The sequence below is a fragment of the Takifugu rubripes genome, chromosome 11 (genome assembly GCF_901000725.2).
Source record: "Takifugu rubripes chromosome 11, fTakRub1.2, whole genome shotgun sequence".
In the NCBI taxonomy this organism is placed as follows: domain Eukaryota; kingdom Metazoa; phylum Chordata; class Actinopteri; order Tetraodontiformes; family Tetraodontidae; genus Takifugu; species Takifugu rubripes.
Genome location: NC_042295.1, coordinates 6,958,012 through 6,982,039, shown reverse-complemented (window position 1 = coordinate 6,982,039; position 24,028 = coordinate 6,958,012). Strand labels below are relative to the sequence as shown.

General features: G+C 39.9%; 1 protein-coding gene across 6 annotated transcripts in view; it reads left to right on the top strand.

Moving 5' to 3' along the window:
• Positions 1–6,790, top strand: part of LOC101065389 (leucine-rich repeat and fibronectin type III domain-containing protein 1-like protein) — a 115,517-nt gene extending 108,727 nt beyond the window's left edge. For 3 of the 6 annotated variants that reach the window (XM_003977069.2, XM_029844081.1, XM_029844079.1), the window contains one exon: positions 5,338–6,790. The gene's annotated coding sequence lies outside the window, so the exon portion shown is untranslated. The remainder of the gene's footprint in view (positions 1–5,337) is intronic. The other 3 variants (XM_029844083.1, XM_029844076.1, XM_029844078.1) reach the window with 1 other exon arrangement.
• Positions 6,791–24,028: the final 17,238 nt, after the last annotated feature.

Sequence of the window (24,028 nt, the reverse complement as noted above, 5' to 3'; positions counted from 1 at the left end):
ATTAACCATCTTACCAAAGTGGACATTTGGAGAAATGTGTCGGTTGAGAGACAAAATCTAATATTGTAGTAATACAGATGTAATGACACTGATTCTAATAGCAGTAATAACATGCTGCGAAGGTTCTATCAACAGAACTCAATGAATACATATATTTTACAGGAATGTACAAAAGTAAATTATGATAAATTAAATGTAAAGTAAATTATTAATCGTAAATTTGGTAAAGTTATTATTCACGTCGGAACCAACGACACCCGGCTTCGTCAGTCGGAGATCACCAAAATTAACATAGAGTCGGTGTGCAACTACGCAAAAACGATGTCGGACTCCGTAGCATTCTCTGGTACCCTCCCCAATCTGGCCAGCGATGAGATGTTTAGCCACATGTCATCGCTTTGTTGCTGACTGTCACGGTGGTGCCCCGAAAACCAGGTGGCCTTTATAGACAATTGGAGCACTTTTTAGGGAAAACCTGGTCTGATTAGGAGAGACGGTGTCCATCCCACACGGGATGGTAGCTCCAGTAATTTTCCAGTAATTTGGCTAATTTTATTAGACCCAAAGTGACCTGACAATCCAAGGTCCAGACCAGGATGCAGAGTTGTAGTCTTACACACCTCTCTGCTGCTTCCATAGAACCCTCATCCACCAACAATAACATATTTAACACTATAGAGGTAGTCTCTGTTCCACGGTTAAAAGTTCACCAAGCACAGAGCAGGGGAACGGTCAATCACCATAATCTTATTAAAATTAATACTAAAGCACAAGTTGGAGAAACTAATATCACAATTAAGTGTGGACTATTAAATATTAGATCTCTTTTGTATGAATCCCTCTTAGTGCACGACCTAATAGCGGATCATCACATTGATTTATTCTGTCTTACTGATACCTGGCTTCAGGAGGAGGAGTATGTAGCTTAAATGAATCTACTTCTCCTACCCATCTCAATTATCACATTCCTCGTGTTACTGGTCGAGGAGGGGGAGTGGCAGCAATCTATCACTCCAAGTTATTAATTAATCCTACACCAAAACATGGCTCCAGATCATTTGAAAGCCTGACTCTTGGCATCACCCATCTGAACGAGAAGGCAGAAAAGCCACTTCTGTTTGTAGTTGTATATCGGCCCCCTGCTGGGCCACATTCAGAGTTCCTGTCTGAGTTTTCTGATTTCTTATCTGACTTGATCCTTAGAATGGACAAAGTCATTATCATTGGATACTTTAATATCCATGTAGACGTAAATGACAGCTTTAGAAATGGCTTCATTTCATTACTTGAGTCAGTTGATTTTTTCCAGCAGATAAACCAACCAACTCATAGCTTCAACCACACCCTAGATCTAGTTCTGACTTATGGTGTTGATGTAGAACATGTGTCAGTGTTCCCTCAGAACCCACTCCCATTCTTTGATCACTTTCACATTTATGATTAAGGATTCTTCTATGCTCAGAACAAAGTCTTACTAGAGCAGATGTCTTTCATATAATGCTGTAGCTAAGTTTAAGGAAACAATCCCAGCTTTGATCCCAGGACCACCGTGTGTTTCCCCATGGATCAATCATTATAATCTTAGCCCTGCTGAGGTTGACTCTATTGCTGAATGTGCAGCAACCTCACTGAGAATCACGCTTGATTTTGTTGCCCCCCTGAAAAAGAAATTAGTAAATCAGAGGAGGTGTGCCCCCTGGTATAACTCACACATTAGGACCCTCAAGCAGAAAGTGCGAAGACTAGAAAGGAAGTGGCATTCTTGTAAAATAGACAGCCATCACGTAGCCTGGAAAGACTGTCTATTAGTTTACCAAAAGGCCCTCCGCAAGGCTAGAACAGCTTATTTTTCTTCTTTAATTGAGGATAATAAGAACAACCCCGGGTTTCTTTTCAGCACTGTGGCCAAATTAACAAAGGGTCACAGTGTTTTAGATCCACATATCCCTTCTTCCCTTAGTGGTGAAGACTTCATGAGCTTCTTCACTGACAAAGTTCTAGCTATCCGAGAAAAAGCTAACCAGGCCATCCCTACAACTGGACCATCACCAGATGTGCTGACTGTGGGAACATACAGGTTCTCCAATGAGCCCTTAAACTCCTTCAGCCCTATATATTTTTCTGAGGCGTCATCGCTAATTCAGAAATCCAAGACCACCACGTGTCTTTTAGATCCCATTCCAACACACCTGTTGAAGGATGTTTTACCATTGATAGGCAGTTCTATCCTGGACCAGATCAATGGTTCTTTCGTGACAGGTTATGTACCCCAGTTACTGCAGCACCTGCAGAGAAACAGCCTGTTTGAGATGTTTCAGTCAGGCTTTAAAGCTCATCACAGCACAGAAACAGCACTAATGATCTTCTTATAGCTTCTGATCATGGACTGGTCTCTATGCTGGTTCTGCTGGATCTCAGTGCTGCTTTTGATACAGTTCATCACAGCATCCTGTTATATAGACTGGAACATGTGATTGGGATTAAAGGGACAACACTAGATTGGTTTAGATCATATTTATCTGATAGATACCAGTTTGCTCATGTCCATGGTGTTCCCTCTTCATACAGTAGGGTTAGCTATGGAGTTCCTCAAGGTTCTGTACTTGGACCAATCCTCTTCACCTTGTACATGCTTCCCTTAGGGAACATTATTCGGCAGCATGGGATAAATTTGCATTGTTATGCTGATGACACTCAGCTTTATTTATCCATGGAACAAGAGGAGACAGAGAAGTTAATGAAGCTTCAGACCTGTCTTAAAGACATAAAGTCCTGGATGTCTTAAAATTTCCTCCTCCTTAACTCAGGAAAAACTGAGGTCATGGTGTACCGCCTTCGGAGCTGCATGACGACCTCCGGCCCCGCTGACCCGCTGTATAAATATTGTATTTTTGTATGTGTTTCTGTGCTCTGTGCCCGTCATCTCCTCTCCTCTCCTCTCCTCTCCTCTCCTCTCCTCTCCTCTCCTCTCCTCTCCTCTCCTCTCCTCTCCTCTCCTCTCCTCTCCTCTCCTCTCCTCTCCTCTCCTCTCCACTATGCTGGAGCAGAATAATCATTACCTGCCTGTGAAGCAAATAAGGAAACTACAATAATATCTGCAACCAGTTCAAACATTCAGAGATGGGAAGGAAAAAGGGCTGACATTTAGTGATCCACTGAGGCGTGAAAGTTGGGCGCTTTAGAAAGATCCACAATCCACTCAGCAGTCACTGCAGATGACAGATTATAATTGGATTCATTCAGCATTAGTCAAGGTGAAGCATTTATGCACTGTAATGTATGTGGAATGTGCTTCCTCTGCTCTCAACCAGCTTGTCTTGCATCTCATTAGTGGTACAGAAGTGGAGTTTGGTTTTTCGGGGATATTTTTCCCCTTTAGGATACAACAAAGAAGCAAATGAGGTATCACTTTCTAAATAAAACCCCAAAATTTACATACAGTATGAATGTCTGCAGCTGTTTTCCCAATACTGACTGTGTTTCAAGGAGGGAATTTTCCAAGGTTGCCACTACAGTGTGACATACTTCGCAATAAAATAGTATTTTTGTTTCATAATCTCTGAACGTGCACCATAATAACAGTGATTCCCAGTATTCCAGGGTGACAGATATTGCCATTGTCATTTTGTTACGCAACAGTAAGTTCTTTAAATGTCCCACCTCAGGGGAGATGAATCTTCACAGAGAAGGAATGTTAGAAATTATGAAATAGACATTGAAGATCCAAAAAGAGCTATTTACTTTAGCAGAACTTCTGTCATTCATCATTCTCGTATACACCAGGCTGTGCATGAAATGTCCCATGTGTGCAATTAAAACATCCTTCCAGTAGAGGGACTTGGAGAGTGCAGACGTCTCTCACATCAGGGAACTTTGAACAGCAGTTGGAGGAGATTGGATTTGCCCATTGGGTCATTGGAGCTGCTTTATGCTCAAATCTGTTTGGGGATTCCACACTTCTGGAAGCACAAAGTGGTCTATATACGCTGTTTGACCTATTGGTTTATTGGCGAAGTGGGTTTTGTTTTTAAATGTCAGACTAAATGAAGCGCTGGAGTTCTGTTTTCATGCTGCAGAATGTTCAGTGTCCAAAGAACGTTACAGCTGTCTGAATTTAAAGTCTTGTTTGGCTGTGATGTACAGGTGCAGGTCACACCTCAGTGGTAGGATTTGTCACTTTTGCATTGTGTTTTGAGGGATCTGTTTTCTGTTAAACACTATCATCGTTTTAGTAACAGTAAATACACCAGACTGAGGTCAAGATTTATTCGAATTAGTCAAAAGCTAAATGATATTCTTGTACCTAAAGGCAGTTGATCTTGCCTTTGAGGCTCAGCTGCTTTTATATTACTATTATTTTTCATTATTACTTTTTTATTTTAGAAATTGGGCACAGGTGGAAGGCCTAAGCACAGCAAGCATTAACCCGCTGCTTTGTGCACGTAGTGGAGTGCACGCTAATCTCCAGACACTGTGCTCAATGGGCCCCTGCCATTTTTGGACACTCCACCACATGCTGCTCCAGCTTTTGTGCGATCTTGTTATTCATAAAGAAACACTTGAGAAAGTTGTAACTATAGCCAAGGACATTTTCCAATTATGAGGGAATTCCTGTTATAAATTGAGATTCTGTTGGAGGATTGGCATCACATGCTTCTCTGTAGGTATTAATCACTGTTCTCTTGGCTGTTCATTACACTGTGGTGACCAAAACCTTTTACTAGCGTCTGTCCTCTGCTGAGTGTTCAATGTGCACTTTCAGATTTCCAGCAGGTTTCACCGCCGAGAAACACAAAGCTAATCACATCAGCATGCTGACATTATGAGACCAATGGAGGATGACTAGATTAAAGGTTTCTTGGTGGACTCGCTGATTTTTACAGTATTTAAAAATCATAATATTTTACGATACAATTTTTTTTTAAATTGGGATGCTTTGGCTGTTCACAACTGCCAGCTCATCAAATGATCATACACATATTTGTGGATTTCCAGTTCTCAGTGGAGTTGATAATCTTCATCCATCTTAATCTTTTTGGTCTCACATGCTCAGATAATATATGATATAAATGCATTTGCAAGAAACTCTGCTCCTGGCATTATGTCTGTTGCAGCTGAAGCATCAATATTATCCAAATAAACAACATATGTGCCTGAGGCTGATGACATGCTGTATAACTTTATTGAATATTACATGTATTTTTTTTCTTATCAGAGAATATTAAATTGATTTTCGGTCCCGGTCAGTACCTATATCTCACATATCTTTGTATGATTCTTAAAAAATATGTAGAAATAAATTAACTGCTGACTGGTATCTTCTTCTTTGTCTTGCAGCCCCATCAGTCAGGAGGAAAGCTGGATCTGAAGTCAAGAAGAAAAAGAAAATAAATGCATAGCAGGGTATTAATTATCCAGAGTCATCAATCAAAGTCCTCATGAATAACCTCGCTAAATACAAGTCCACAATTCCAACGTTCAAATGAAAAAGCTTTATTTTCACTGTTTTCCTGCCTCTTGGTTGAAGGCCCAGGCAGCATTCAGGCACGATGGGCTCTTGGCATGGGCACATCTTCATCGCAGATGATGCAGCGATAAAGTCGAAGAAATAGATGTTTGGAAAGTGTGTCACAGCTGACCTCAGTCGTGGCCAATTAGATCAGTTAAACTCATCCCTTTAAACGCGCTTCAACAAAGTGTGTCATTAATTATCCAGTGTCATGCAAGCCTGCATCTGCTAATTCGTCATTATTTTACTGTGAAAACTAACGACAGAACACACACTGATATCAGGTTTAGAAGACACGGCTGAACCTTTTGATGTGATTAATTTAGGTTTCACCACAACACTAATGCACTGTTACTACAAAAGTTACTACGCGAGTACCTTTTTAATTTTTATCCCCTTTGTGTGTTTTGCAAAACTGATTCATATTCGCTGTGACCAAAGTTCCTTCATACACAGTAGAAATATTTAAAACTAGAAAATGATTTAAATGTGGAGGAACATCAAACAGGCAAGTGTGGATCTGGTGATTTATTCTCTGACTGTGTCCATTAACTCTTAAAAGACACCCTCTGCTGCCTGTGTGGAGGCGGAAATGTCACCCAAATCGCTACGTATCACTGTGATGGGACCTTGGAAGAACAGTTACATTTGGATTAATGGCTGTGCTGCGAGTGTGAACTTTAATCACGCAAATTACCACCACATGGAAATAAATCCCTTGAAAAACAATACATCATTAACATTTTGGTTGTTGTCATAACGTAACTCCTTGCGTCCTCATTATTATTTCATATCAACTCCGGACTACTTTTATGTGCGCACAGCATGATTTGTAACGATATGTGTGTCTGACACTTATCCCCTGAGACCAAAATGATGTGTGCAGGCATTTCTATCCTTGACATCTTGACATTTCTATGCTTGACATCTGCAGAGAGGAAAATGAGATGGTAGATGAGCAGAGCCACACAGAATTGCAGACCTTTTTAACCAGTTGTAGTTTAAAAAATAACAAAATCAAAACTCCCCCTGCAGTAAAAAAACAAACACTTTGTTGGCACATCCCATCCATGTTCCCTTCATGTTATCTTTGGGCTTTATATTTTGTATGTGTACATAAAGCAATTCCAAATCTTATAGTTTTGTATATGTAATTTTTATGGTGTGTGTGGATGTTTTCTAATAAAATAAAAGAAAATGGATGACTTTCTCCAAGAACCAGTTTCTGATTCCTTATTCCTGAGATCTTTATGTGCATCATTCTTTAGGCAGCACAGATGTTGTTTTTTCAGTGGTTCACCTTTAAAATCATTGACTGATTTAAGGACAAATGCTACTCAAGCACTCCTTACATTTATTCTATGTATTAAAGTTTTCAATGATTATTATGGTTTATGACTGCACCATATTATGGTTATTCTTATGAAAAACAGGAATTCAAGCAGCACAACAGTTATAGCAGAAAAACAAGATTGAGGACACAAAAATACATTACATACACATACCTTAATTCAGAATATAGGGGCCCACAAATTCAACTACAGAGGCAGAAATGCCCCATTAGAGTCTCCACAATGGAGTCAGCAGCTTACTTACCCACCTGGGGAGGAGAGTCATGCCTGCTTTACAAGTGATCAGTAGATTCATGAAGTCAGTTTTAAAACTGACAGGTACCCAGTGGGTTGATAGAAACCCTCCATTAAAACCAGTGAGGATCCTCCCTGCTGTGATTTGATGTGACTGCAGCTGAGAAAGAGCCTTTAAAGAGTCAGACAGGATGGATTTGCAGAGGTTCTAACCAGGAGAAAATGATTTTAGCTTCTCAAAAGACAAGTTTAAGTCAAATATTGCAGCTACATCTCTGTCACAGAGATTTTGATCAGCAATCAGGGCACCCTGAGGATAAATGGGATGTAAAGGATTTGATGGGCTCAAGGGTGTGATTCAAAGTAAACCGGTGTGTCATCAGGGTCGCTGTGGCCTATAAACCAAAAATTTTAATCTGCCCTAAAATCCAAGGAGGCTGCACAGCAGCAGTAACTAATGGTGATCACTTAATATAATCAGCTATAACTAACTGTGTCACTCCAAGAGATTTTAATTGAACTTTTTCACCATCTCCTGTTAGCTATTAACATTTTTTTTCACTTTGGATTATAAAGTAATTCACTAAAATCACAGAAAAAAGGCTACAACAGAAAATATTTCAGTTAATAAATTGGGAAACTATCTCATGGAGATATCAACACTGCAAGTTAGTTTAATTTGTCCGAAGGTATGGTGTTAGCTACAACAGACAGTTCGACAAAATTTAGATGACTAAATAACAAAGTATATTCCTGCCAGGGTGTAAAATGCAATCAGGAGGATTTTTCTTCTGATGTAATTGACTGAATATATTTCGAATTTGTTGCATAGCTCCACTGAGGGACCATCAAAAATGCAGGGAGAGGTAGTGGGGATCGAGCTCATAACTTAAAAATAAATCTTTGAATATTTCCAATTAGTGAAAATTTGATTTGAAATTATGCTGAGGTTGTTTCTCAGCTTAATTTCAACCTTATTGTAATGGCTCTTATACAATTGTCTCTAGGTGCTTTACAGAAACCCAGCGCCTGGTCAGCAACAAATACAAGGAAAAACTCTTTTAACAAGATGAAACCTTGAGGATAAGGCAGGAGTCAACCATCCTCCTGACGGCCAGCCGGATAAAGGAAGAGAAGGGGAGAAGAGGAGGAGGGTACACCCTGGACAGCAGACCTAACATACCAAGACAACCCACCATTCAGACTGCCTGAGGTCAGTGGATAGCCAGCACAGAGAAGCCCCTGAGTCCATGGGACCCTAACCCAGAACCTTCAGACTGTGAGAGGAAAGTGCTACAAAAGAAACCAGCTTCCTGATATAAATAAAACACATGCACCTGTTATGCTCAATTAAGGGAATATGTTAAAAAAGAATACAGTGGATCCAAATCATTAATTTATTCCTCACAGAGGCCAAAGGTTGAGCAAGCTGCCTTGGTTGAGAAGAGATGACACTTGGTGCCACGCCCTGGACTGAGATTGGGGGGCTGGTGCAGCAGGTGGAGGAGGAACAGACTTGCATGTGTGTGTGTGAGGTGGTGTGGGATACGGCTGATTAAACATGATTGTTTGGAGGGCTGGACAGCAGATGGAATATCTGCAACCATTTGGCAACCGTGCTCCTTTGAATGAGTAAAAAAAAAAGCAGTTTGGTCTCTGAACAAGTTAAAAGTATCAACAAATGTGATTTTATGTTACTGGCAGGAGGACTGGAGCCAGGTGTTGAACTGAGGACCCAATCAATACATCAATGAGCAAAGGGAGGGGGACAGACATTGACTCCCCACTGTCTTTAAAACTGGAGAGTTTAAAAATAACAACTCAATTGTGAAGAACAGATGCACTAGACTAGAATCTACCGAGCATGTTGTAGTCCTGTTCTTCTCTGACCAAATCCAGATCCACTGACCTCTTGACCTTAGAGCTCTAAAGTCTTTATGCTCCCCTTTATGTTCATACTGTCTGAAATTCTTCACCACAGGGGGTTGGGGTCACACTCTTTGGACCAACAGGACCAGCGCTCATCGCTCATTTAGTTGGGGAACGAGGATGGATTTTTGTTGTGGGGCTTCTGTCTGATTTAAAGGAAGTCTGACGGGATTAGGATGGAATGTTTGGAAGAGAGATGAGAGCTTCGAGATCTCTGCTGGGATGCACCAGCAAGAGTGTACATCTGGTTGTTTTCTTTCAACTGAAGATTGTTGCCACATTCCATTTAGTCCGGTGCTGGAAACTCACGGGGCTGACAAAGAGTCTAATTCAGAGGGCGTAAGAGAATGAATATATAATTTTGCATGCAAATAAACTCGTGATTATTAAGTGATATTTAATTTGAAAACATTGCTGATAATAAGAGTCTTGAGTTTTTTTGCAGAAGATATGACACGTGGGATCTTTATCCTGTGGAATGATTTGATATTAAAATATTGACTCTTCTTTCCATCGCATCTTGGATTTGGCAAGTTGTCTATTTAGATTCTGGGATGTTGATTAAATATATTTATGGTAATGTGTATGGACATTTTATACCAGTGAAAAAAACCTCAAACATCATAAATGTCCTTAGAGAGACATGATTCTAATGTATTGAGAACATCTACAGAGAAATCTGCTTACATTCTAAAGGACCTAGTTTCTTTTCATTGAACAACAAAACTAAATTATAAGCAGCCTTAAACATACAAAGGTCAACAGGCTTGTGTAAAAAGAAGGATCTCTTTGTCAGATTTTTGTCCAAAGTCCTTGGTGGTTTTATTCTGAATGGAGAATGTTTTTATGTTCAGCCATTTAAACTGCTTATTAGACCCTGAGAGATAGAAAATGCATGCTTCGTGGCTTGCCCACAAGGCCACAGAATCCATTTCAATGATAAAAATGACTTTTTTCACCTTTAGAATCCCGTTACCTTGAGTAGGGATCCTTAACAAACTCTAAAGTATAACTTGGGTAAATTTTTGATGACTGTGAACTTGTTAAATACTTTTTAAACTGGCAGAATACTGTTTCCCTGCATATTTGGCATCATTTTATGCATGATTGAAATACATTCATCCATCCATTCATTCACTTGACTGTCAACAGACAAAAAGGAATTTAAAAAAAGTTGAAACAGAACAAACAATTCCATCAACATTACTCTCCAGATTACTAGAATAAATGACAAAGATGAATGAGTTGGAGTTTTGAGGTAAATAAAGAAAACAATAAAAATCCTCAGGATACATACGAAGACCTTACAGTTGTCAAGCTGTTTAAAGAGGGTAGCAACATCACTATTAAGGTTGGAGGATTTAGAACAAGTCCTCCTTTGACGGTTCCGTGCACACCCACTTTGACCCAAGCACATTGGAGTGGTTCCAAATGAGCTTGGACAGTGTTCCAAAGGTCACAGTTCTCAAGCAGTTTGATGGTAAGGGAGGTAAAAACCACAAGTCCAAAGTCATTTTAACAGCTGTGGAGCTTTGATTTTTGGCAGATAAACAATTACAGAGACTTTCCAGGAGCAAAGTGCCCAACAGGGTTGGACTGAGCACTTGTAGATAAAACCCAATATTATCACTCAGCTCTTTGGTGCAGTTCTAAAGAATGTGGCCAGGAGTTTTCTTCATTATCATTACACTGAGAACGTTTCAGAAACTGTGGCCTTATCAATGTGAATGGTACGCCGCTCTGGAGTTATGCACTTAATCTTTGATTGCCTCTCTCTCAAACCATAAATTGTAGAGGATTCTATGAAATTAAAAGACAAAGAAAGTTTCTGAATCAGTCAAACTTTTGTTACAGGCGTTATTTCACTCCTCAGCTCAAATGTAGTATCAAGAATAAGTTACTTAAGGAAGAACCCTAAAGCATTTTGTGTTTCATCATTTAAAGTTCATCCACCCATCTTCTGCTCCTAAATATGCCCTTAGGGTGGTGGTGGGGACGGATAACTATGCACCTATAGATTTATACAAAGCATGCTGAGCACGGTAACATTCCGACACAGAAGAAAGAAATAAACAGCAGAATCTTATTGTTAAAAAGTGAAGCTGTACAAGAACCTTCTGTTGTTTTTGGACACTTCAGTAGAGTTCAGTAGAGGCTTCTGTTCAAAAATGACTTTGTGGTAAAAGAAGACCTACCTCTCTGTACCTATATTTATAGCCATATTTATATGCAAATATGCATCTGTGAAGTAATTTAGCTGCCACTCATGTTATGTAGACCAGCTGAAGACTCAAGTTACAGACTTATTGTGCAATGAACCAGACTTACTGTCTGAATGTTAATGACATTTGATGTGGCATCAAGTTTGACTCAAAGATGAGTGCATGAGCAAGTCATCTGACAGCTAAATGCCAGCTTCTGATTGAGCAGTTTTCTTCTGCTCCAGCATATGTGACTTCAGCCATAAAACACTCATGTTTCTCTCATGACTGTGGTGGTCATGGAGTTGCTAAATATGACCTTAGTTTTCTAGGGGTTAAACATATCTGACAAATCTCCCAATCAAGAGTGCATATTCTTCCACATACCAGATATTTCCACCAAATACCATTTTTGTAGATGCAGGTTTGAACACAGACTGCATTGGTTTCATCAGATGTCATAATTACAACCTTTTTGCTGACACCAACACCGACTGCTCTCCCTTTGTCTAAACTGAGGAGAGGATTTCCTAATTTCAGGTGAGGAGGAACACCCAGGAGATGTAAAACAAAGGGTATAATTACCCCTTAGTGTGAGGAGAATGGGCTTAATATAGAACTAACATCGACTGCACTAACTGGCCAGAAGTGATCAGGTGATTCCTCATCCATCAACTGTCCCAAAGGTTCCATAAAGTGTATCAGTTCCCATGTTGTTGCGGGAGACTCCTGATATCAGTCCTCCATTAGATCCTAAACATGTGACTCGGATCTACATACAAAAAAACAAGATAGAATAAAAAAGAAGACTTTTAAATCAAAAGGATGTGTCTAGTGACATATTGGACACCTAATGGAAAATATAATATAGTCATTCATGATGTTTCATTTCTTTTCTTTTCTGATCCTTGTTGGGGGGTAAACTGGCATTCACCAAGGCTCCAGGTGTCTCCAGTAATGACTCTCAGAATAAAATAATGTCTTACCAAACAACCGACTGTTTTTCCTGTTGTTTTTCCCCCCACTGAATTGTGACAATTCACCAAATAAATGGAACATTTTAGTTTTCATTTGCAGTCATATGTTATAAAAATAAACACAGGCCACTTTTGCCTTTGTTAAAACATTTGTATCACCACGGTGGAGGATATCTGACAAGTTCACACTCTGTTATCAGCAAGGCCTCTGTATTCTTCATAATTTAACTCAATGAGTTTTTCAATTAATTATCCAAAGACATCTGTCACAATGGTTCTGATTAACTGACTCACAGTAAGATACTCAATGTTTATCCTCCCCTGGTTTAAGATGAATTTACACATTTTTGAATTTATTAAAAGCTAAAATTGTCATAATTTCTGAGCCTACAGATGAAGGAACAACAAAAGGAAAAAAAAAACATTTTCTGACTTTGCATGTGCAAATACTGGAGTGGAGCTTAACCTTGTAAAAGCATGTGAGGTTCATCCACATGAGGGACAACCTGGGGACCTGAACAAAAACCACAACAGCATGTTCATGCAACATGCTAACCCATGTCAGTGGGCCCAACATTCACACTATGATTCTATTGCTTTAGAAATCAAACACACAAAACCCATCATTAATTAGGAATTTGTGAGTGTGTGTGTGTGTGTGGGGGGGCATTCTGTGTGAGAACGGCTGTTCCACCTCAAATGAATTTATAAATGAAAAATCACAGCATGAGCTCGTTTGGAAGCAAGCAAGTTATAGGTCACTTCTGCTGACCTTCTCACATCAGTGTGTCATTGACGTATTGACGTTGTGACTAAAAGCACATTTAGCTTTTCTAAAAATACATAATTAATGATATCAAACAAAAGTTCTTAAATTTATATAATGGTATCAACACTGTGATCAAATTTCCAAAATGTGGTGGGAAACATGCTAAGATCAGAGGCCAACACAGCCAGACAGAGTAAGACTGTGATGTTTGGCTATAGTTGTTTCGACAGTCTGAGGCCAGCTTTCACTTATTGTATAAGGCCAGTGTAAAATAATAGACGGAGCTCTGGCTGCCCAATATAATCTTCGAATTTCTCAGCGAGAATCCAAAAACTGTAAGAGCTGCTTCAGTCCTGTAATCATGATTTATTTGAGTTATTATGAATGGATTATGTACCTTCAAGACATGCATGAATGTAAAGGCCCAGGTTGAGTCACAAATGAAATGAGTTCAGTTGTAGTCAAAAATGCTCTTTTTTTTCATCTCTTAAAATAGTAGTTTATAATCATTCACTCACCAGTGTGCACACTTAAGACTTTCCTATCAATGTTTACTTATTTGACCATTTTTCAAGTACAATACAGTGATCCCTCGCTATATCGTGTTTCATCTTTCACGGCTTCGCTGCTTCACGGATTTTTTTTGCGAGTCGTTCATTGCAGTTCTCAAATATAATCGAAGGTGGCATATCCGTTTATAAAAATCTTCTTGCTCAGAAAAAGAAAGAGCACCAACAACTACCCAAAACAATGTTCTTCTCTCGGAGAAAGACTCCTGCGCCTTCAGTAGAAACAGACGCTACAGCGGAGCGGAGTCAGGACGAAGAGGCACAGCTGGGACTGGGAAATACGCGAGTGACAATGTTTCCAACCTTGTATTACTATATTAAAATTATTGTTTTAAACAAATTTTGGGCTTTAAAACAGGTTTTGATTTTTGGTTTCATTCTATAGTTCAGTATTGCATTGTAAAATAATTGAGATGACTACTTCACGGATTTCACTTTTCGCTTGTTATTTTTGGAACGCAACTCCCGCGATAAACGAGGGATCACTGTAATTAAATGGATAAATAAAATACACCGATATATAATCAAATAAGTTTTATTATTCAAAGATGAAAAAAGAGATCAGAAAAAATCATGAATAACAAAAGATGTTAGGACATTGCTTGTGTGAATTTTACATTGATCACATCAATCGTATATGATTCCAGAGAAAATCAAAGCAGAGAAAGTGAAAGTTTTATCATCACAAGTTGTCAGAGTTTAGGAGAAGGAAATCTTTATCAAACCGACATATCGAAGCCAATCAGAGCAGAGATTAAACTTGATCCGGGGAACTTGATTGAGATATTAGTTTGTGTGCTGGAAGCCATCTTAGGCCAGTGCATATGTGTGTTTGCCCAGTAGACTTCCTCATTTCTTATCTGTCGACAGCACTCACTGATATTTCCGTCTTTTTTTTTTTTAAGTAAAAGGACCCAAATGATCAACTGATAGTCTGCTGCCAGTATATCAGTCTCAACAAGTCACTGGAGTTTAGACCATGAAGGAATAGAAGTTGATGGAATTTCTACGGTACTTTAAAGACTTCCAAGCGTAAATACATAAATCCATATTGCAGAGGATTTTTTACGCAACACCTGTTCTAGCTATTGTCCAGATTCTCTCAATAGCTCCTTTCTTCTATCCACGGTGCCGTTGATTTGCTGTGAACCTCCAATACATAATTATGTAGAAATGCAAACAATAGGCATCCAAAAACTCTGAAGCGCACGCTGAATAATCAAAACTCAACCGTAATGAAGTGCTGTTTAAGAACAACCTGATTAAAATGACTGGTTCAGGAAAATGAAGGCATCAACTGCAGTTTCCGAACGAAAGATGATAAATTACAAGAGCAGCAGCTTGGAAACCTTTTTAGAATCCCACATCAGCTTGTGTTCTATAAAAAAGATTGTGAGAGCAAAGGCTGCCGTAACACTCATGATGTCATGGATGTGTGTAGCCTGAACTAGAGGACATGTCAATGTCAAGCTCAGTTCTACGGGAGTGTTGGCCTCGGTCCTGTTTGGTTTGCTTGTGCAAACAGAACCTCATATATGCTGTCCACTGAGGTCCGTATAGTGGGTGGAGCCTAACAGATAATGAGGTGTGGTTATGGCCTAATGACATTGTATGTGGTTTTATATCTATGTAACTTTCCCACGCTACTCCTCCAAGCGACCATAGTTAAGTGCATTCCGGGGGCCAGAGCAGGCGACATAGAAGCAAATGTATGGCTGCTGGCGAGACGTAAACGTAAATTTGGTAAAATTATTATTCACGTTGGAGCCAGTGACACCCGGCTTCGTCAGTCGGAGGTCACCAAAATTAACACAGAGTCGGTGTGCAACTACGCAAAACGATGTCGGACTCCGTAGCATTCTCTGGTCCTCTCCCCAGTCTGGCCAGCGATGAGATGTTTAGCCACATGTCATCACTTTGTCGCTGGCTGCCATGGTGGTGCCCTGAAAACCAGGTGGCCTTTATAGACAATTGGAACACTTTTTGGGGAAAACCTGGTCTGATTAGGAGAGACGGTGTCCATCCCACACGGGATGGTGCCTCTCTCATTTCTAGTAATTTGGCTAATTTTATTAGACTCAAAGTGACCTGACAATCCAGGGTCCAGACCAGGATGCAGAGTTGTAGTCTTACACACCTCTCTGCTGCTTCCCTCAGAACCCCCTCCTGTCAGACCATTCTTTGATCACTTTAAAATTTATGATTAAGGATTCTTCTATGCTCAGAGCACAGTCTTACTATAGCAGCTGTCTTTCATATAATGCTGTAGCTAAGTTTAAGGAAGCGATCCCTGTGCTAATCCCAGGACCACCGTGTGTTTCCCCATGGATCAATCATTATAATCTTAGCCCTGCTGAGGTTGACTCTATTGCTGAAGGTGCAGCAACCTCACTGAGAATCACGCTTGATTCTGTTGCCACCCTGAAAAAGAAAATAGTAAATCAGAGGAGGTGTGCCCCCTGGTATAATTCACATATCAGGACCCTCAAGCAGAAATTGCAAAGACTAGAAAGGAAGTGGCATTCTCGTAAAATAGACAGCTATCATGTAGCCTGGAAAGACTGTCTATTAGTTTACAGAAAGGCCCTTCGCAAGGTTAGAACAGCTTATTTTTCTTCTTTAATTGAGGAGAATAAGAACAAGCCCAGGTTTCTTTTCAGCACTGTGGCCAAATTAACCAAAAGTCACAGTGTTTTAGATCCACGTATCCCTTCTTCTCTTAGTGGTGAAGACTTCATGAGCTTCTTCACTGATAAAGTTCTAGCCATCAGAGAAAAAGCTAACCAGGTCATCCCTACAACTGGACCATCACCAGATGTGCTGGCTGTGGGAACATACAGGTTCTCCAACGAGCCCTTAAACTCCTTCAGCCCTATATTTTTTTTTGAGGCGTCATCGCTAATTTAGAAATCCAAGACCACCACGTGTCTTTTAGATCCCATCCCAACACACCCGTTGAAGGATGTTTTACCATTGATAGGCAGTTCTATCCTGGACCAGATCAATGGTTCTTTCGTGACAGGTTATGTACCCCGGTCCTACAAGGTGGCAGTGATTAAGCCATTGCTTAAAAAAACATCACTGGATCCTGATGTATTGGCAAATTATAGGCCAATATCCAACCTTCCTTTTATCTCTAAAGTTCTTTAGAAGCTGGTGGCGACTCAGTTACTGGAGCACCTGCAAAGGAACAGCCTGTTTGAGATGTTTCAGTCAGGCTTTAGAGCTCATCACAGCACAGAAACAGCACTTCTTAAAGTTACTAATGATCTTCTCATAGCTTCAGATCATGGACTGGTTTCTATGCTGGTTCTGCTGGATCTCAGTGCTGCTTTTGATACAGTTGATCACAGCATCCTGTTACAGAGACTGGAACATGTGATTGGGATTAAAGGGACAGCACTGGACTGGTTTAGATCGTATTTATCTGATAGATACCAGTTTGCTCATGTCCATGGTGTTCCCTCCTCATACAGTAGGGTTAGCCATGGAGTTCCTCAAGGTTCTGTACTTAGACCAATCCTCTTCACCTTGTACATGCTTCCCTTAGGGAATCCAAGGTAGTTTTCTATGTCAACTGGACTGGGTTTCTTCTCTTGAAGACGTTTCGCCTTCTATCCAGAAGGCTTCTTCAGTTCTGAAATCGCTGGGGAGAGAACTTGAAAATATATAGCCCCTGTGGACCATCTGCATGCTAATGATCTGGGTGGTCACCTGAGAGTCGTTAGCAGGGTCGTTGGTCGGGTCGTTCACCTAGTTTCTGTTGAGGTGTCTCCCCTTTGTCTGCTGGATCACATGGTGGTGAGTCACTGGGTCTCGTGGAATGGTGTGAATGTTTGTTTTGCTGTTGGAAGGAGTGGAGGACTGCATTGTATGTGGGTGATAGGAAGTGCCTCAGGCCACCACCTCTGGCACCAAAAGGACACAGAGCCCAGGTAATTCTTCACATGACAGAAAAACGGTTACTCAATGAAAGGATCAGACAAATCCATTTTACAATAAATGCCCTGGAAGCCAAGCTAGACAAAAGAAAGCTATATAAATAAAGATTGATTTGATTTGATTTGAAGTGATCGTCCCTCCTTCAACAATTTCTCAGCTGCTCCTAATTTGGTGATCAGCTAGAGAGGTGTGGCCCGGGAGATCTGGAGGGGAATTGAGAGGGTGGACCACAGTGGTGGAACTGTGTAGCTGTTTTCATGGATTGGTGATCATTAGTTGTTTCTTTTGGTAACAAGAAACTGAACTTATTGAAGAAACTAATTATTGTTGATTTTTCCCAAGGTGTGGTGAGATTTTTGGTTGATTGTTTGGGTTCATTGGTGGCTTTTTACCCCCAGAGTGGTGGTATTTTCTGTTGGTTCTGTTGCGTTAACTGGGTTCTTTGTTTTTAGTGCTGACAAGAATTTTAAGTTGTTCTATTAAATAAACAAACAATAATTTTACAGCAAAAAGTCTCTGCTCTTGTCTTTCCTTTTTGTTCTCCTCCCGTCATCCCCTAAGATGGCAGGAGGTAACAGGTGTGCACATCATAAGTGCATGAATGTGCATGAGCAGCAGAGGGAGGAATGCTTTTGTAAAGGTTTAGAAAATACATCTAATAGAGGAAACCTACAAAAGGGTACACAGCAAGGACACAGTTGGTCAGAGGAGCTGGTGTGTTTAGGGCATATAAAATGCCATACATTTACATAGGAAACAGGAATTTTAAGAGCTGTGGACTACAAGCAAACAGGATGTAAAATGTAGTCAAACAGATTGAGAATTGGAAAAGCCAGAGAGGAATATAAGGAAGAGTACAGAGCAGAGAAAAAGTGAGTGTAGGCACCTTGACAACAGCAAGGACGTTAGATTTAATAAAAGAAAATAGAACATGACATTCCTTCCAATAAATAAAATACGTTGCCTTGGTGATTACACACTTCTGGCACAGAAAACCAGGATTCCAATGCAATGTTTTAAAAAGAATAGGAAAGCGGAGGAGGCGAATCAGAATGATTTCCAAGCCAAGCAATTTAAAGCATCTATGGGCTTATTTTAAATACTGCATCTCTGTTGCATGTCTGCACCCTTTCTCCTCTCCAGCTTTTCTTCTGTCTGTATGTCTGTGTGTCTGCCAAGGCTGCTCAGGGTACAGTCCTGCTCACCTGGCCACTTGGCATAGCTGGCTCATCCTCGAGTGTGAGAAAACAGCTAATTGAAAAGCAGACACGCAGTGGCTTGGCCCAGAGAGAAGTTCAGCAGTGGAGGAGCTTTAATTGTCTTGTGCTGATTGAAATGTTCAGGTGAAAAAGTTTCCAGAACTGTTTTATGTTGACACCTAAGAAAAACAAAGTGAAATCAGAACTTTTTGCAATATTGTTTAAAAAAGAAAATTCTGTGCCCCAGTGCAATTGCTTAATACAACCGATAAGAATTCGATTTATTAGATGATAAAAGATCCTCTTCTATTTACATTTTTATTTTGTTTTCATGCAACACAACACACACAGCAACGACACCCGGTTATATCAAGGCCATTATGACAGAAAATGCATTTTCTGAATTTTCTGGCAATACAATCATCAGAAGTGCGTAACACAGTGAGCCAAAAATAAAAATTCTGTTGTTTTCATAAGAGGATTAAATCACCACCAACCACATGCCGCCTGAAGAGCAGAGAAATGTGATTTTCATATTCAGTGTCACATTTGTCTAAATAGGTTAAATGTCATATATGCAGTTACTAAACACAAATAAAGAAAAGCATTTTCTCTTAATGGGGCACAGACCAGTGAATCTGTGTGTGAACCGGTTCACTTGACAAATTGAGTGTGGTCCAAAATTGATCTGTGCTGTGTAAATGCTGCTGTGTTTGTTCATTATGCAGCAGATTTTGTCTCAAAGAAGAGGCTGCCGGATGATGGAAAGATTGTATTAGAAGCTTTTTATCCACTTGTAAATCTTCCTGTGTGCATCTTTTCCTCTCTGTCTTGGAATCTGCTTTACCTTCTATTTGATATTTCCTGTATAATAAGCCACTTAGGAAATCCAATTAAATTAGCATGTTTTTGTCTCTGGGGGCTGTCTCCCACCCTTATTTACCATAGTCTCCTCCAGGTCTTCTGCCCCTGATATTTTAATCAAGATGTCTCGCTCAAGCTTTCTCACCTCCATCCACTCTATCTCCAACCTCATCCTATTTTACGATGCTGCAGTTATTATTATTATTATTGTTGTTGTTGTTGTTGTATGACTAAATGCATAAGAGTACATTATTTTGATATACCAGTAGCTTGTTGACTGGCTCACATCCTTGTTCTTCCCTTACATGCCTGAACATAGGAACAAAGAAAGAAAAAACAAGTCCTTCCTTCACTGACTCACCAGCCTGGTTTTCTTTTCAGTGTCTCTGCCAGCTGTTAGTAGCAGAAGTAGAACAATGTAAGAGGCTACATATTAGACTTAGAATAAAGGATATAAAAGAACTTGTGAATTAAAGTTAAAATTTCAGAAATGTGATGCTTTTAATCCGTTTTTGTGAGTGATGATTCCTAGTTTTGGATGCAGTCTGTCACATAGTGTTATAGAAAGGTACTCCTCAGCAGCACTGATGCTCCAGAAGAAACTGCTCTGTCCCCTTTCCTCTTAACAATTTGCACCTCTGAGTGCAACTCAGACAGTTTCTGATGATTCGGTGGTTGGAGATTGTGTCAGACAAGGGAGGGAGGAGTGGTCCAGGGGCCTGACTGGGGACAGTGGGGACTGGTGCAACCTCATCATCTACAGATGCATCTACAGTATTACTACAGACAATAAATTCAGTTGGTTGATTCACATTAACAATGTATACAAAAAGGGTCAGAGCACTTCCTGTTTCATTTTGAAAGGTAACTCTCCTCTTGTTTCAGGTCGGACACTCTTCTCTCTGTCCCCTGCCTGATTGTCACTGAGTCCTGATTGTTTCCACCTGGTCTTCTTTGTCCTCACAGGTTTTTATTTAGTCTCACTCTGTCCCCTCACCCACTTCAGGCGTCTTCCAAAGTCTTTTTGTTCAGGCCACACCTCAGTTTGTTCAACCTCCTGTTGTCAGGTTACTTTGAAAGTCAGTTTTTTGTTTGTATTTTTTGTCATTTAAAATCATACTTTTCTGTAGTTTCCATGTTTACAGTGGAAAGCCTCCATTTTTAAAAAAAATATTTTGATTTGTTTAATCTTTAGTAGACTTGTGGATTCTAAATCCATTTGGATTGACTTTTAGTTAACAGTTTTATAGCCACTTTGTTTGCTTGGTTTCTTGTGAAGGTCGTTGATTGTGTTCACTAAAGTTGGCAATTGCTTTCAATCAATCTCTGCACCTGAGTCCTGTTCAGATTCCTGGCCTAATTTTGGACATTTAACAAAGTAATTTGGGGAAATTTACAATAAAGATATATCCTATTCTATTCTATCCTGTTTTTTTTAAAGGGGAAAAAGCTATTGGGATACCTTGTTTGATTTCACAGCTAACAGCATACCAGTCAACATTTGACTGACCAGTCAACATTCCTGACATCCAAGATGATTGTCAGTGGCCCCTGTGCTGGGTTTAATATCTAACTATACTATGAAACCCTTGAATGGTTGATGGTTCTCAGAGGGAAAACATTGTCTCATCACTATTGTTGTGCAATCTCAAGTTCATCTTTCCACTTGCTACCATTTTAATCAGATTATTGATGAACTAAATGTTGTCCTAAGTGCCAAAAAGCCCATGACATTTAAAAATGCCCGTTCCGTAGCACAGACCAACACCATCTGAACCTCAAAGGAGGAAATAATCGAAAGATTGTCATCATACAAATATTTGGGCATCTGGAATGATGCTGTTTTTTACACTCCATGTGGAACATCTGTTTAAAAAACAAACCTAAAGCTCTGCTTGGCATTTTTAGAGCTAAAAATGTAGCGTGAGTATGCTGTCATTAAAAAAAAAGCTTGTACAAATAACTTTCCTCATGGGAACATCATCTGCTGTATATGATTGCTGCCTCTTTATCTCCTCACTGCAAGTAAACAGTCCTCCACCGTTCTCAACGTCAAACATGTGGGACCAAACACTAAACTTTAGGCCCCCCTTTCATAATGGGACGTTACGGTTCATTTCGCTGGAAGAATTAAAAAGAATCCAAATAAACTGTTTAGCTGACGAGTGATAGTGGTATTCTGAAACTAAATTAGAGTTTCTATGAGATTTTGATTGTAAGTTTTTCTTTTCTTTCTCATATTTTACTGGTGTGGTCAGGTCCCAATCTTGGAGGATCTGGAGGTAAAAAATTAACATTGAGGAAGTTGCTGGAGTTGGGAGATGGTACAGCACAATTGCTTGATTTATCACGTTCATCTTTTCTTTTAATACAAGAACACCATCACATGGAGACTGCACAGCAGTTTAAAGCTGCAACAGAGATGCATGTACATTAACTTATATTAACATTACGACAATTACAGGAACATGGCAACGAAGGTTGTGCTGGGATCCACGTGTGGCATGCTTGGCACAGTGTGCTTCCACTGAGTATAGCATCCTGTCTCTTTGATGCATGCCTCCATCTGTCCCGCAGTGATTAAGGTTGAAATGGCTGCTGTGCCCTTCTGTGGCACTGTTATGAGATCATACTGGAATGGTTTTATGTGCTGAGTAATGTCATTTTATCCCAGCATTAAAATCAGCGCGGACGACTTTCAAAAGGTTGGTGATACACGTGCAACTGCACTGGAAACCAGATTTTGTCCACTGATGTTTCCAGCAGTGATGCTTTCGGTGAACAGAACAGATCAACAGGGCTGCTAGGAAGTTGGTAGCCAGATGGAAGTCACCAAGATTGTATTTGGGGTGTGTGGATATAAGATCTGGGAACAGGGTAATGTGTTTAAAAATTGATTATTCATTATTTATCATGCATTATCCATCAGTTATTATCCATTTTTGATGGCGATAAAATTCTATTATCAGGCCATCAAACATCAGTGCAGCTTTGATGAAATCTCCATTAAATCAACTTTTGTTAAAGTTAGCCTGAGCTTCTCTCCTATCATCAGTCTGTTTGTTTCACTGAAATCCCATCAGTTGATTCACTGAACTCACATGAAAATACACATCCCAACCTCATCAAAACACCTTGGGATGCTCACAGCCAGTGAGCCAGTGCATTTGTGCTGTAAATGCAGAAGTTGATAGATTATTTTATCAAGCAGATCACAATAAACATTAAAACGAACCATCCCTTGTATTTATAAGACTTTCAAAAGGGCCTGGAAAACATTCCAAAACATTTTGGAACACTCACATGCAATATTTTATATTGTCTGATTTAAATGAAATTGCCAGCCACTATTTTGGCTCTCTCATCTCATCACAGGGACTGAGTGAATGAGAGCCAGAGCCAATTCTCTGGGCTATCTGCCCCGGTAATTTTGCACCTCAAGTCCATGTAATATTGAAGTGAATGTGCTAGAGAAGCTGCTGTGAATGAAAGTAAGAAAACTAGAGCAACCCTTCTAGCATTGTCCCAGGCTGTCACATATGTTATGATGCTGACTTTTGACATGTTCTCCAATAATCCTACAGATTGTTAAGAGATTTCCCAGAGAAAATTGAAAATCAACATTTTAGGAGCTTTCTATGATGAGCTTTCTGTGTGAAAATTACTAGTGCTTGAAACAGAAATGGAGACTATATTTAAAAGAGGAGTGACTTTGACATTGGCTGTGGTTTGGATTGTTAGCTCTTTTCTGTTTGCAGACCACGTGGTGTGTGTGGAGGATTTGACTCTTTCTCCCTCCGTACAGGCAGAACTACTTTTTGTGCAGATTCATTCTGTTCCTTGTCTGTTGTTTCACTGCTTGACCTGAGCAGGGAATTACTGCAGTCCCCTTAACCAGCATAGCATTTGATTTTCCATAGCGACACCCACTGAACCAGACAGCTATTGTCACCAGATAGTAATTCCACCCTTTCCTTATGGAAAAATATGATTGTTGTCCTAAATCTCTCTGCAGTCCAGCAGCTGCAAAATATAAAAGTCACACAGAGCAATGACTTATTCATCAGTGTTCAGTTGCATGTCTGACATATCGAGGCTTTGTTAATGCCTTGAATATCCGGATTAAATGTTCCAAGAATATCCCACTCTAGGTGGCTCAGTTGAGAATGACCAGGAACAATGACCTACAGATAGTTTCGAATGACACGCAGCTTGTTAGCCCTCCAGTTAAAGGGTGTACCATCTTTTCCATCATTTGTGTGTCTGTTGCTGTGCAGGCTACAACCGAAGGTTATTTTATAGAACTAGGGTAGAGCTTGTGCATATGTGCGTTTAAACCCAGTCAGTGTTTTGGTTCATTAGCAGACAATTTCATGAAGCTGCTTTTCACAGTCGAGATATGACCTCTCAGTAATGTGGAATGTGCCTTAAGCTAATTGAGAGTATTACAAGTGCCCACCTTTGCTCTGTTTTTAGCCCTTAA